The sequence below is a fragment of the Pelobates fuscus genome, chromosome 3 (genome assembly GCF_036172605.1).
Source record: "Pelobates fuscus isolate aPelFus1 chromosome 3, aPelFus1.pri, whole genome shotgun sequence".
Lineage (NCBI taxonomy): Eukaryota > Metazoa > Chordata > Amphibia > Anura > Pelobatidae > Pelobates > Pelobates fuscus.
The window spans coordinates 298,970,560-298,983,582 of NC_086319.1; the positions used below are offsets into that span (position 1 = coordinate 298,970,560).

Consider the following 13,023-nt stretch of genomic DNA (forward strand, 5'->3'; position numbering starts at 1 on the left):
ACTTGGAGATTATTTACAGGCACAATCCACGCACAATAACCACTACAGCTCTCTATAGTAGTTACAGGAGTGCCATGGCACCCTCTCAGAGTAATCAGTCAAACCTTTTAAGAACCATGTGACAACTTACCTGGAGTCTGCCGGGATAGGGCCAGTAGCAGGGGGCAGGGGCAGTAATGTGTGTGTGAGCGGTGAAGTGTGTTTGTGTGAGGAGTGCAGTGTGCGCATGGAGGGCAGTGGGTGGGTGTCAGGGGTGCAGTGTGTGTGTATGGGGGCCAGTGTGTGAGAGGGATGCACTGTGTGTTTTGGGGGTAGAGGGTAGTGTGTGTGAGAATGCGTAGCGTAAAGCAAGTATAAAAATATATTTTTAATAAAAGGGACACTATAGTCACCCAGACCACTTCAGCGCAATTAAGTGGTCTGGGTGCCAGGTCCCTCAGGTTTTAACCCTTGACAGCCGCTAGAGGTGCTTCTGTGACGCTGGATGCAAAATTTGCATCTAGTGTGTAGAACGTCCATAGGAAAGCATTGACAAAGTCTTTCCTATGGACTGTTTGAATGTGCGCGTGGCTCTTGCCGCTCATGCGCATTTTGCTCCACTCGGGAGCTGATGGCGGGGGAGGAGAGGTCACCAGCACCAAGTGAGCCTGGCGCTGGATTAAGGTAAGCTTCTGAAGGTTTTTTAACCCCTTCAGCGCCACTGGAGGGGGACCCTGAGGGTAAGGTTCCCCCAAGGATGACATAGTGTTAGGAAAACTGGTTTGTTTTCCTGACACTATAGTAATACTGTAAATAATACTCATACTTTATATCCCCCTTCCCTTCCTACCTTTACTGAGGGAGGGTGGATATTTTCTGCAATCCCTGGTGGTCCTAGTGGTAAATCCCTGGCAATCCAATTGGGGAGTGAACTCTAGCCTGCTGCTCCTGAGGCTAGAGTTCACTCCCGCGAGATTCGGAGCCTTGCCGTGGTAACCACGACAACGCTCTGTGCTCGCAAGAGGAGGATCCGGAGGAGCTGCAGGCTGAGCTCCCGGGTCCTCTCGTCCTCCTTGCTGGCTGCCAGCAAAGTGCCTGCAGACCGATGAGGGAGATCTCTGGTCTCCCTACCGGTCTGTGAAGGCACATAGCAGGGCCAGCGCTTGGATAGCCCAGGCCCTGCAGGGGAGAGCATCCGCTCAATTGCTCCCTCCCCCCCCGGATGCGCCACTGACAGCACTAAGTGCAAAAAGAGTCACCGCAGCCAGACCACTTCAATGAACTGAAGTGGTCTGGGTGCCTAGAGTGTCCCTTTAAACCAGGAACTCCTTATGTTCTAGTTTTTCTGTTACTTCTGTTTTTCTTTAAAGACTTAACAACATATCCTTTGCTCTTTCGTGCTCAGATTTACAATCTGGAACACTAATTTTTAGTGTTCTAATACAAGGTTGTGAATTTTTTAAAAACAATCTACTCAATTAAAGTGGTAGCCCTATCTACATGTCCCCACACACATAATACGCATGTTTGTTATGTGCTTGCTGTAATGCGCCTTTAATGTGATTCAGATATTTATTCTCTATAATGTCATGATTTTTTAAATTTATTTTTATGTAAATTTTTATTGAGACATAAAGATTTATACAAACCAAGAACATCTATACAGGCATGGGGGTCCATGGCACATATGCCAAGACTGAATTTTCACTTGACCGGGATGAATACTAATAGTTGATGGATAGATATAACTTGTGTGTCCTTTGAAAATAGTCCCACTGTTCTTTACTTTGTTGCTGTCCAGGAACAATATGGCTGTGAATATTGTGATGTATTATATATCTTTCAAACCTTTTATAGTGTGTTTAAAAACAGAAATTTCACAAAAATCCAGAAACAACTTTTATAAATGTTGAAATGCATTTTGTCGGTGGGAGGATTGAACACAAAACTGTACTTTATTTCAGATCATTCTAGATCAGATGCCACGTCAAATGTTAGTCAAACATCTGTAATGACATGGTATGCACTTTAAATTATAAGTCTCGTGTCTGCCAAATGTTTGCTTATGCTGGTTTTCCTGATTATTTATTTTTTATCTTTATCTAATCTATAAACTTGTTTACATTTATAGCTGTGATCGCTACCCTTGACATTCCATATGTTTCTAAACTTCATTTTCTCCTATGTTCTGATTGCCGGCGTCATTATTATGGGAAATACATTTAACAAACATCGACAATTGGTGTACCTGCCATTAATTTAAATCGCTTAAAACATATTGTTTTTAGGGGAGGATGCATTTACTTATTTTATTCTTTGTTTAAGAGACATATCACAAGACAACAAAAGTTAGAAATCATGGCACATCTCGTTTTGAAATCCACACATGAACAGAAGCAAAAGAAGGAACATAAAGACAAAAGAAAAGGGAGGGGTTGACCTATTGCAATGGAATGGTAGATAGTAATTGTCAATCTGAAAACCACCTAATGCAGGGGAGGATTAAAATTTTAAGTGTATTGAAGGGACACTCTGGTTCAGTGGGGTATCCTGGTTTTGTGCTGCTCTAGGCATGACAAAACTCAAGCACCCCCCGCCCCGCCTTCTAGATACACATACACACTCACTGACAGACACATATACACTGTGTCAGACACACACATTCACTGACACACACATACACTAGCTAACAGACACATACTCTCATTGACAGACACAGAAACACACACACACACACTCACTAACACACACATACTAAAAGACACACACATAGTAACACACTAACAGACACACATACACTCTCACTAACAGACATGCATACACACACTAACACACTCTCTGACACACACACACACACTAACAGATACACACATAGTAACACACTCCCTAACACACACACACACACACTAATAGACACACACATACATTCACACACACTAACCGATACAAACATTTAAAAAAAAAAAAAATTTAAAATTCAATCCCCCAGCCTCCCTACCTTTGGGAGTGCTGGGGTGAATTCCCGCTTTCCCTGGGCTCCGGTGGGGCTGCTGGGTGGCCGGTCACTGCAGTTGGCGAGGGAGCACTGATCCTCCTGTTCAGCTCCCTTGCGTGCCGCGTAGTGATGCCAGAGTGACGTGATATACCGGCTCCGGCATCACTGCGGTGTGCGTGAGGGAGCTGAACAGGAGAATCAGTGCTCCCTTGCCGCCCGCCTGGAAAGTGCTGCCGCTGCCAACCTCGGGGGGCCCTGAGGTGGCCACCTGGCCAGCACCTGGGCCCCCCAGGATAAGAGGCTGGCAAGGCATTTGCCAGGGCAATTAAGGGGCGCCCCTCAGAAAGTGCCGCCTAAGGCAAATGCTTTGTCAGCCTTGCAGTAAATACACTCCTGCTGTGGTTACCATAACAACTGCATCACATTTAAACTTTCGTGTTAGAGGAGATATAAGTGCCGCCCAAGGCAAATGCCTTGTCAGCCTTGCGGTAAATACACTCCTGCTGTGGTTACCATAACAACTGCATCACATTTAAACTTTCGTGTTAGAGGAGATCCCAATCGCTCTGCCCATGTATTTCCTCTCAATGTCAGAGTCTTCAGTCAGGAAGTTTTGGACAGGGTAACACTAGTAGGCTGAGGGTGACCGCAGCTTCCCACTGAGAAAAGAGAGAGAAAGACGTGCGTGATTGAAGCCTCGGGCCATAGAGGGCATGTACGGGGCAGAGTGAACAGGCATTTGGTAATTTTCTTTTACCCACTCAGGTAAGCTGGTGCTTGTGACCTCACACTATAACAACTTAATTATGATGAATAGAACATGTAACAGGTGACAAGTGATATCACATTTATATGCTAAGCCTCAGTGAATGATGCAAAAGTTTCCTGGATAGCACCCATTTGCTGGTTTCACTATTTTCCAAATTGTGCCTGACCAAGGACTGCTGTCCCTGAAATTCTTTTCATCATTCCTTGAACCTCTACAAATAAATGGGATATCACTGTTTGTCACCTGTTTCTATGGATGGATTATCCATCTTTGATTTATAAAATGAACAAAAAAAACAATGTGGTACAAACTTCAAAGAAAACAATACTTTGTGCTCATTGTGGGTCTGAAGACTGGCAAACTGACATTTTTGTGCTTTTGTAAACCCTGTCACCTATTTATTTCTATTTTTGCAGTTTATAACACTGGCAGCTCTTTCAAGGTGATTTAAATATCTCATGCTTCAAATGACAGATGCTAACCTATATTTACCTTCCCAAAGAACAAAGTGTTGCCTTCCACAAGACCTCAAAACAAATTTGTTCAACTTCCAAAAGCTCTGTGTTTTATTTGTACATGAATAAGATATCATGGAATTGCTACGTTTAGAATGACTCTAGGGCAGTGATGGCGAACCTTTTTGAGCCCGAGTGCCCAAACCGCAATACATGCCAACTTTTTTTTCCTTAAAGTGCCAACACGGCAATTGCGTGTGTGTGTGGGGGGGGGGTGCGTGTGTGTGGGGGAGGGTGCGTGTTGTATGTGTAAATGAGGGGTGCTGTGTGTGTAAATGAGGGGTGCTGTGTGTGTGTATGAGGGGTGCTGTGTGTGTGTATGAGGGGTGCTGTGTGTGTGGGGGGGGGTGCTGTGTGTGCGCGGGGTGCTGTGTGTGTGTGTGGGGGGTGCTGTGTGTGTGTGTGGGGGGTGCTGTGTGTGTGTGGGGGGGTGCTGTGTGTGTGTGGGGGGGTGCTGTGTGTGTGTGGGGGGGGGGTGCTGTGTGTGTGTGTGGGGGGGGTGCTGTGTGTGTGTGTGTGGGGGGGGGGTGCTGTGTGTGTGTGTGGGGGGGGTGGTGTGTGTGTGTGTGTGGGGGGGTGCTGTGTGTGTGTGTGGGGGGGGTGGTGTGTGTGTGGGGGTGCTGTGTGTGTGTGTGGGGGGGTGCTGTGTGTGGGGGTGTGCTGTGTGTGGGGGGAGTGCTGGGTGTTTGGGGGGGTGCTGTGTGTGTGTTTGGGGGGTGCTGTGTGTGTGTTTGGGGGGTGCTGTGTGTGTGTTTGGGGGGGGTGCTGTGTGTGTGTTTGGGGGGGTGCTGTGTGTGTGTGAGAGGGGTGCTGTGCTGTGGGGGTAAGGGGTACTGTGTGGGGGGTAGGGGTACTGTGTGTGGGGGGTAGGGGTACTGTGTGTGGGGGAGTAGGGGTACTGCTGGGGGGGTAGGGGTACTTCTGGGGGGTAGGGGTGCTGCTGGGGGGGTGGGGTGGGGTGGTGCTGTGGTGGGTAGGGGTGCTGCTGGGGGGGTGGGGTGTTGCTGTGGAGGGTAGGGGTGGTGCTGGGGGGGTGGGGTGGTGCTGGGGGGGTACGGTGGTGCTGGGGGGTAGGGTGCTGCTGGGGGGGTGTGGTGGGGTGTTGCTGTGGTGGGTAGGGGTGGTGCTGTGGTGGGTAGGGGTGGTGCTGTGGTGGGTAGGGGTGGTGCTGTGGTGGGTAGGGGTGGTGCTGTGGTGGGTAGGGGTGGTGCTGGGGGGGTGGGGTGCTGCTGGGGGGGTACGGTGGTGCTGGGGCGGTACGGTGCTGCTGGGGGGGTGGGGTGGTGCTGGGGGCGTGGGGTGGGTAGGGGTGGTGCTGGGAGGATAGGGTGCTGTGGTGGGTAGGGGTGGTGCTGGGGGGGGTAGGGTGCTGTGGTGGGTAGGGGTGGTGCTGGGGGGTAGGGTGGTGCTGGGGGGGTTGGGGTGGTGCTGGGGGGGGTAGGGGTGGTGCTGTGGGGGGGTAGGGGTGGTGCTGTGGTGGGTAGGGTGCTGGGGGGTAGGGTGCTGCTGGGGGGGTGGGTAGGGTGCTGTGGTGGGTAGGGGTGGTGCTGGGGGGGTGGGGTGGTGCTGTGGGGGGTAGGGGTGGTTGTAACGGAATGCAGTATAATAGTACACGATATCCGTTGGTATCTTCAGGAAATCCACAGTCAGAGTAGAAAGCACGGCAATATCCCCAATCCTCCCAATAACTGGACGAAACACAGTTTGGGAGTCAACTAACTGGCTTTATTCACAGCTGGCGTATTTATACAGTTCCCCATGCAAGGGGTTTCCATACAGTAAATCCAGGGGATTTCTCCCATCATGCAATGTGACTTTCCCAGCAGGCATTGCTGCACGAGAAGGATACTCCCACTAAAATGGACGATTAAGTGGATTATCCCCTCGTGCAGCAAAACTGACAATTTACTTTAAAATACATATTTCACACAATATTCGGTACTTTGGAATAACCGAACGTTCGGTAGGTAGCTGGGGTCGAAGCGCATACTTCGTGAGAATACCGCTCTGATCCCAGCTGAATTAACCGAACGCCGCCCAGAATACATTTAAACATTGAAGTTAGTTTAAAAGTACCGAATAAGTATGGGGAACATAGTGTCCCGAACGCGGAACTCCCGAACGCTCTGGAAGTCCAGCGGTGTTCGGATCATTGAGTAGCCGTTTTCAGTTCCAGGCTCTCGACGACCGAACACCGCTGCAGAGACAAAGGATCCAAGATGGCCGACCGCCGCATGGTCGGTAGCCGAACGACGGCCACCTAGGAGAGCCCTTAATTACCGATTGCAACAATGTTGCAATCAGTTAATTGGTGCCACACGACCTGTGAATGTGTGGTCGACCTGGGGAGCCCGCATTCGTACGGCGAACGGCCAGGATAGCCGTGTTTCGTCGTACTAATGCTTTGTGTGCTGGCAGCGTACGGCTGCCAGCATGCGAACGGCCATAATACAACACATATACATTTAACGGTACACAATATGCAGTCAGCCTACGGACAACCTGTAATGAATATAGTTCAGAAGTGGCTAGGTTTGCCACAGTGGTGCTGGGGGGTGGGGTGCTGCAGGGGGGGTAAGGGTACTTCTGGGGGGGGTAGGGGTGGTGCTGTGGTGGGTAGGGTGCTGTGGTGGGTAGGGGTGGTGCTGGGGGGGTAAGGGTACTTCTGGGGGGGTAGGGGTGGTGTGTTAGTATCCCACCCCCCTCCTTCTTACCTTCAATGAAGTGGGGGGGGGGGGGGACACAGCCATCCCTGGTGGTAAGTACTGCAGGGGGAGGGATCTGTGTAGCAGCTCCCCCTGTCCTCCCGCGCGATGCTGTGTGGAGCGTTGCCATGGTAACGCTTGGCAACGCTCCACACAGCATCGCGCGGGAGGACAGGGGGAGCTGCTACACAGATCCCTCCCCCTGCCTCCCGACCCGGAAGCAGAATAGGCGCCTGCCGTTTCGGGCAGGCAGGCGCCTATTCTGCAGTGATGGCGGACCTGTGGCCGCGTGCCCACAGAGAGGGCTCGGCGTGCCACCGGTTCGCCATCACTGCTCTAGGGTGTATTTGAATGGATAAATAGAAATAATCAAATTTGTACTTGCTCTTTAAAACCATGTATTTTACTAAAAAAGCAATAAACACGAAGATCTGAGGCCCTCGTATATACTGATTTGTTTTGTACATTATTGCAAAAAAAAAAAAAGTGGGTTCTGCGTAATTTTAAGGGCAGAATATATATATAATGTGTGTATACAAAATAAATTTCAGTAGCCCATTTATTTCATTTTTTTATTTTTGTGGTGCACAGTATAACAAAAACACTTGCACTACCATGACAGCAGGAGCAAGCACAATGAGTTCATCAGAACAAAACATAGGCATGGCATTAAGTAAAGCAGCACATTATTTTTTGATGAAAAACCGAGAAATGCAGGGTAGTATGTCACACAAGTGTAGGATATAGGGAAAGGGTATTATACAGCCTGTTATAATAACAGCGCCTATCGCCTCCTGTGAAAAAGTAGGTCGGAGCAATTAGTGATGTTTTGAGGCGGTGTAGGCCATGTGCCTCTTGACCTGGTGGGAAGGTGGCCAATGTAGGTCAACATTTTCAAGAGGTTAGCACCAACAAAGTGACAAGTTGGTACTACGGTTATGAGTTTTTCAGATTATGGCTGCCGATGCTGAGTTGCCCCGTTGGGCAGCTGGCACAAATGAGCGAACCGTAGCTGCATCCCAAGCATGTGGTTGTGGCACTTGGGTTGCTGGTAATGTACTCTCAGGTGTCTAGAGCAGTCTCAATCGCTGTAGGGTGCTTTTCATTTCCGAGGCTTCTTGGACTTTTAGATTCTCCGAATCCAGAGGTATTAGCAGGCATTTTGGGGTGCCCAATTTGTAAGGTATGTTGTTTCGTATCAGCTCCACTGTCAGCGGCCTCAAGGACCTACTCCAGTCCAGTATTGCTCTGGATAGGTCTGACTAAAACATTAGCGTGTGCCCTTCAAAGTTGTATGGTGACTGTGACGGACCACCTGGCACCCGACTGGGTACCTCCGCCAATCGATGCTTCCTAGCTGACGCTGAGGACGATAAGCACACGGTCCGTCACAGTGACTTATTCCCCAGCACCGTTAGAAACGCCTGCCTATCTGGCCAATTTTGAAATTGGATTATGACATCCCTGTTCACCTCGGTGGATTGTGATGGAGGAGCTGGGAGCCTGAAACATCCATCCAGGACCATCAGCTTTGCCTGTTTGGCTGAGAAGAGGTGTGAGTAGTCTCCTGACTAGGTGAGGGATTTCAGCCGTGCCGATCTGTTCTGCCTTTTATCTTGACATTTTCCACCTCCTGCGGTCTTCCATTTCCACCATGCGGCCCTATGTCTGGACCTGTTTGCGCCACATCTCCGGTAGTTCTTGTTCTAGGCTATTGAGGTGGGCCACATGGGTGGCAGTGGTTATTTCTGTGTCGTGCAGGCGCCTCGACACTCCGCAGATCTTGAATGAGTTAATGTCAGCTGCTATATTTGGGCGGAGGTCGTCCAGGAGAGCCTTCAGAGCTCTCTCTGTCACCAGTGAGCTCTCTGACCTCTTTGCATGGATTTCAGCTCTCGATCTCCATGCCATGTTGTCCAGCTCCTCCATATCTGGAAGGGAAGTTTCGCTGGAGGTATAAGACAGCCCATCAGAGAGGTGCCATGACAGGCTTCACGTCTCCTCGCGGCCTTCTCAGCATTTCTCCGCGGTTGCTTTGTACTTCTTGGTTTTCCGCCCCATTATTAGTGGAAGCGATTTCTCTCTCTTGGCGATCGGTTGCCGTGTTGGGAAGGCAAATAATTCGGCTTAATTTACTGAACAGCACAGAGCTCTCTCGGGATGCGTCCAGGAAGTATGGCGGCTGGCTCCGTCCCCCTTCAGTATCCCATTTAGAGATTACTTTTTCATTTTTGATTTCATCTGAATTATATTGAAGTTGGGGAATATTTTTATATATGTTTATATTTTCCCTTTTACAAAAACCCTTAGTATAACTTTGACTTCTTGTTTTTTCTGCTGCACTCTGTGCCCCTTTGCTGATTCTGCCATTTACCATGTCAGACAGCATTAGCTGTCTCTGACACATCAGTTCTACAGAATCTAAGCCTGTCACATAGCAACCAATTACCATTTTTAAAAGAATGTACAAAGCAGATTTATTCTTCATGAAATATGTATATATCTTGTGTAAGAATTATTGCTTCCTTTATTCACCCATATTCTATCATGCACAGCTCAGAGTTTGCGCATGCGTCTGAACTGGTGAAATGGTTCAGTCAAATGCTTCTCTATGGGAATAAGCTGTGTTAGGGAGGCAGCAGCATCAGACAGGGGAGCTTCACCCAGTGCTGGATTTGAAGTACGTTTATTGCTCATTTTGAACTGTTTAATGGGAGGGATCTAATTAGCCATGCCTAGCATGGCATATTGAATGGGAAAACAAACTGTATAGTTAAAAGGGCTGGAGTAACCCTTTAATATTAAGGGAGCACTCTATGAGGAGCATTGGATTATACATCGGCGGAGGAGGTCATACCTCCTAAGTGGCATTGTGGGAGGCGCAGAGGTAAGAAGCACCAAGTGAGTCTTGGCACTGAGACAGAAGGTGTATAAAATAATGTATTTTTTTTTATATTAAAAGAACACTATAGAGTCGGGAACATAAACCAGTATTCCTGACCCTATGGCGTTAAAACCACCATCTACCCCCTCTTGCATCCCCTAAATATAAATCTTAAGTTAAAGATTAAGTTAAATCTTACTTTGATTCCAGTCTGCTGCTGCTGGCTCTGCCCCGATATGTCTGCTCGGCTGACATCATCAGAAGTGATTCAGCCAATCACATTGATTTCACATAGGAAAGCATTGGATTGGCTGAGACTGTCAAGGAGGCAGATCAGGTGCAGAGCCAGCACAAGCCAAACACAGCCCTGGCCAATCAACATTGCCTCATAGAGATGAATTGAATCAATGAATCTCTATGAGGAAAGTATCAGAGTATTGCTATATGCAATATCTTTTTTTTTTTTTATTAGACTAACATAATATTTCAAAGACAAGCTTTTGAGCGTTTTCCTCTCTTCCTCAGGTCTGAGAATATAGCTGCTTATATGTATGTATGTATATAAATTGATCCAATAAAGGTGAAGCAAGAACTTTATATGACATTAAAGGACCACTGTAGTGCCACGAAAACAAACTCGTTTTCCTGGCACTATAGGGTCATTAGGACCTCCCCACCCTCAAGGCCCCCCTTACGCTGGGATGAAGGGGCTAAAACTCTACACCCCCTGCCGACGTCAGATCCGAATGTGCATGTGCGGCAAGAGCCGCGCGCATTCAAACCGCCCATGGAAAAGCATTACTCAGTGCTCTCCTATGAACGTCCAGCGTCTTCTCACTGTGATTTTCACAGTGAGAATTGCGGAAGAGCCTCTAGCGGCTGTCCTCGGCACTGAGGACTCTCCTCCTCCTTCGGTCGTCATAGGCTAAATGCGCATGCGCGGCAAGAGCAGTGCGCGCATTTAGTCAGTCCATAGGATGCTGGCGTCTTCTCACTGTAAAAATGAGACAGCCACTAGAGGCTGGTTTAACCCTCAGTTTTCTCTGAAACTGCAATGTTTTCAGCTGCAGGGTTAAAACTAGAGGGACCTGGCACCCAGACCAGTTCATTGAGCTGAAGTGGTCTGGGTGCCTATAGTGTTCCTTTAAGATGTGTGTTTATATAAAGTTTTGGTAGTGTGTGAGAAAGCCAGAGTCTACGTTAAGTACTTCATTCCTGGTGTTGAAATGTGTGACCATTTTCATCTCAAATGTCTTTTGTTCATAAGAGTCTTTGAAATTCCCTTTAAGAACTTTAATCCTGAGGTTTTTGATGGAGTTACCAGTCTGGGTGAAGTGATGACCAACAGGGGTACAATATCCGTTTTCCTTGTGGTTCTTGATTGAGTGTCTGTGTAGATTCATTCTGAGATGCAGCTTAAGACCAGTTTCTCCAATGTAGCAACCTTTGTCACACATTGTAAACTGTATCATGTACACCACATTCGCAGAAGTGCACGAATATGATCCCTTAATGTTGTGTGTTTTTGTTATTGTGTCTGGCTGTGTTATTTCCACATATATGTTGACACAGTTTGCAGAGTGATTTGTTGCATCGCACAGTGCCATTCTGTGTTAGCTCCTGTGCTGTGGTCAATTTGCTGTGGACCAATCTCTGTCTCAGGTTAGGCGGTTGTTTGAATGCTAGTATGGGGGGTTCAGGAAATATTTCTTTGAGTGTGGGGTCCTCTGAAATTAATGGTTGTAGCTCTTTAATAATTTTACATATTCCTTTAAGAGTTGGGTTGTACGTAACTACTAGAGGTATTTTTGTTTTGTTTTCCTTTTCTTTGTATTGTAGGAACCTACAGGGCAGATTTTATTTTTTTAGATATTGTCCTTTCCTTGTAGCCCTTTTGCCTAAATGACTCTGACAGTGTACTCCGGTGCTGATCTCTGTCTTTTGTGTCAGAGGAAATGCAGTGGTATATGATAGCCTGGCTGTAGAAAATACCCTTTTCATGTGATTGGGATGAAAGCCGGAATTGTGGAGGTAGCTGTAGCTGTGTCTGTGGGTTTTCTATATACAGACGAATGAAGAATGCCATTGGTGACAGTTATTGTGCAGTCCAATAAACTCACACTATGATTTGAAAAGTTCATTTTAAGGTTTATTGACAGGTGGAATGAATTGAATGTTTTATGAAAGTCTATAAGGCTTTCTTCTTCTGTCCATATTATGAAAATATCATCGATGTAACTATATGTATATGGTTTGTGGGGCTGTGTACATAAAAATCTGTTTTCTAGTTCAGCCATGAAAAGATTAGTGTATTGGGGGTGACATTTTTTGTGCCCATCACTGTCCCTGTCACATCTAGAAATAGTTGTGTGTGAGTATGAATTCTATAAGCTTTTGTGTGTTGGTTTGTGGGATGAGAGAATTTTAATGCATCCTCAATGCCATCCTTATGTGAGATGTTACTGTATAAGGATTACACACCCATTGTTACTAGTAAAGTGTTTTCAGGTAGTTCATTTATCTGGTTAAGTTTATTGAGGAAGTCTGTAGTGTCCTGTATAAAGCTCTCAGTCTTAATAACTAGGGGCTTAAGAATGTTTTCAATTAGGTCGGATATTTGTTTCGTGAGTGTTCCTATACCTGTTAAAATGGGCCGTCGTGGGTTTCCAAGCTTGTGGATTTTGGGCAGCATGTAGAAGGATCCCATTTGAGGATTGGAAGGCATCAGATTTTCGAATTCTTGCTGTATGTGTTTTGGAAATAATTTGATAAGTTTTGAGAGTTTAGCCGTATATTCCTTGGTTGGGTCCTTTTTCAGTTTTTTTGTAGTAGTTTACATCGGACAACTGTCTATTCCCTTTTGTAATTTAGTCCTGGGTGTTCATGACAACTACTGATCCACCCTTGTCAGCCAGCTTGATGAAGATGTTTTTTTTTATTCATCAAGTTATCCAAGGCACTTCTTTCCATTGGTGAGAGGTTGTATGTGATATATTTTTTTTTCTCTTGTGTGGTAACAACAGATGCCACTCTCAGGCAAAAACTTTCAATGTAGCGATCCAATTTGATGTTACGTCCTGCTGTCGGTGTAAAATCTTTGTTCTCTTTCCTACCATTATTATCCTCGTTGAGAGTGATGTTTTTTTTTTTTTCATAAAATTCCTTAAGTCTCATTC

At 46.9% G+C, this 13,023-nt stretch overlaps 1 protein-coding gene across 5 annotated transcripts in view; it reads left to right on the top strand.

The window, feature by feature from the left end:
- DENND4A (DENN domain containing 4A) overlaps positions 1-13,023 on the top strand; it is a 165,452-nt gene that overhangs the window by 59,784 nt on the left and 92,645 nt on the right. The window lies entirely within an intron of this gene.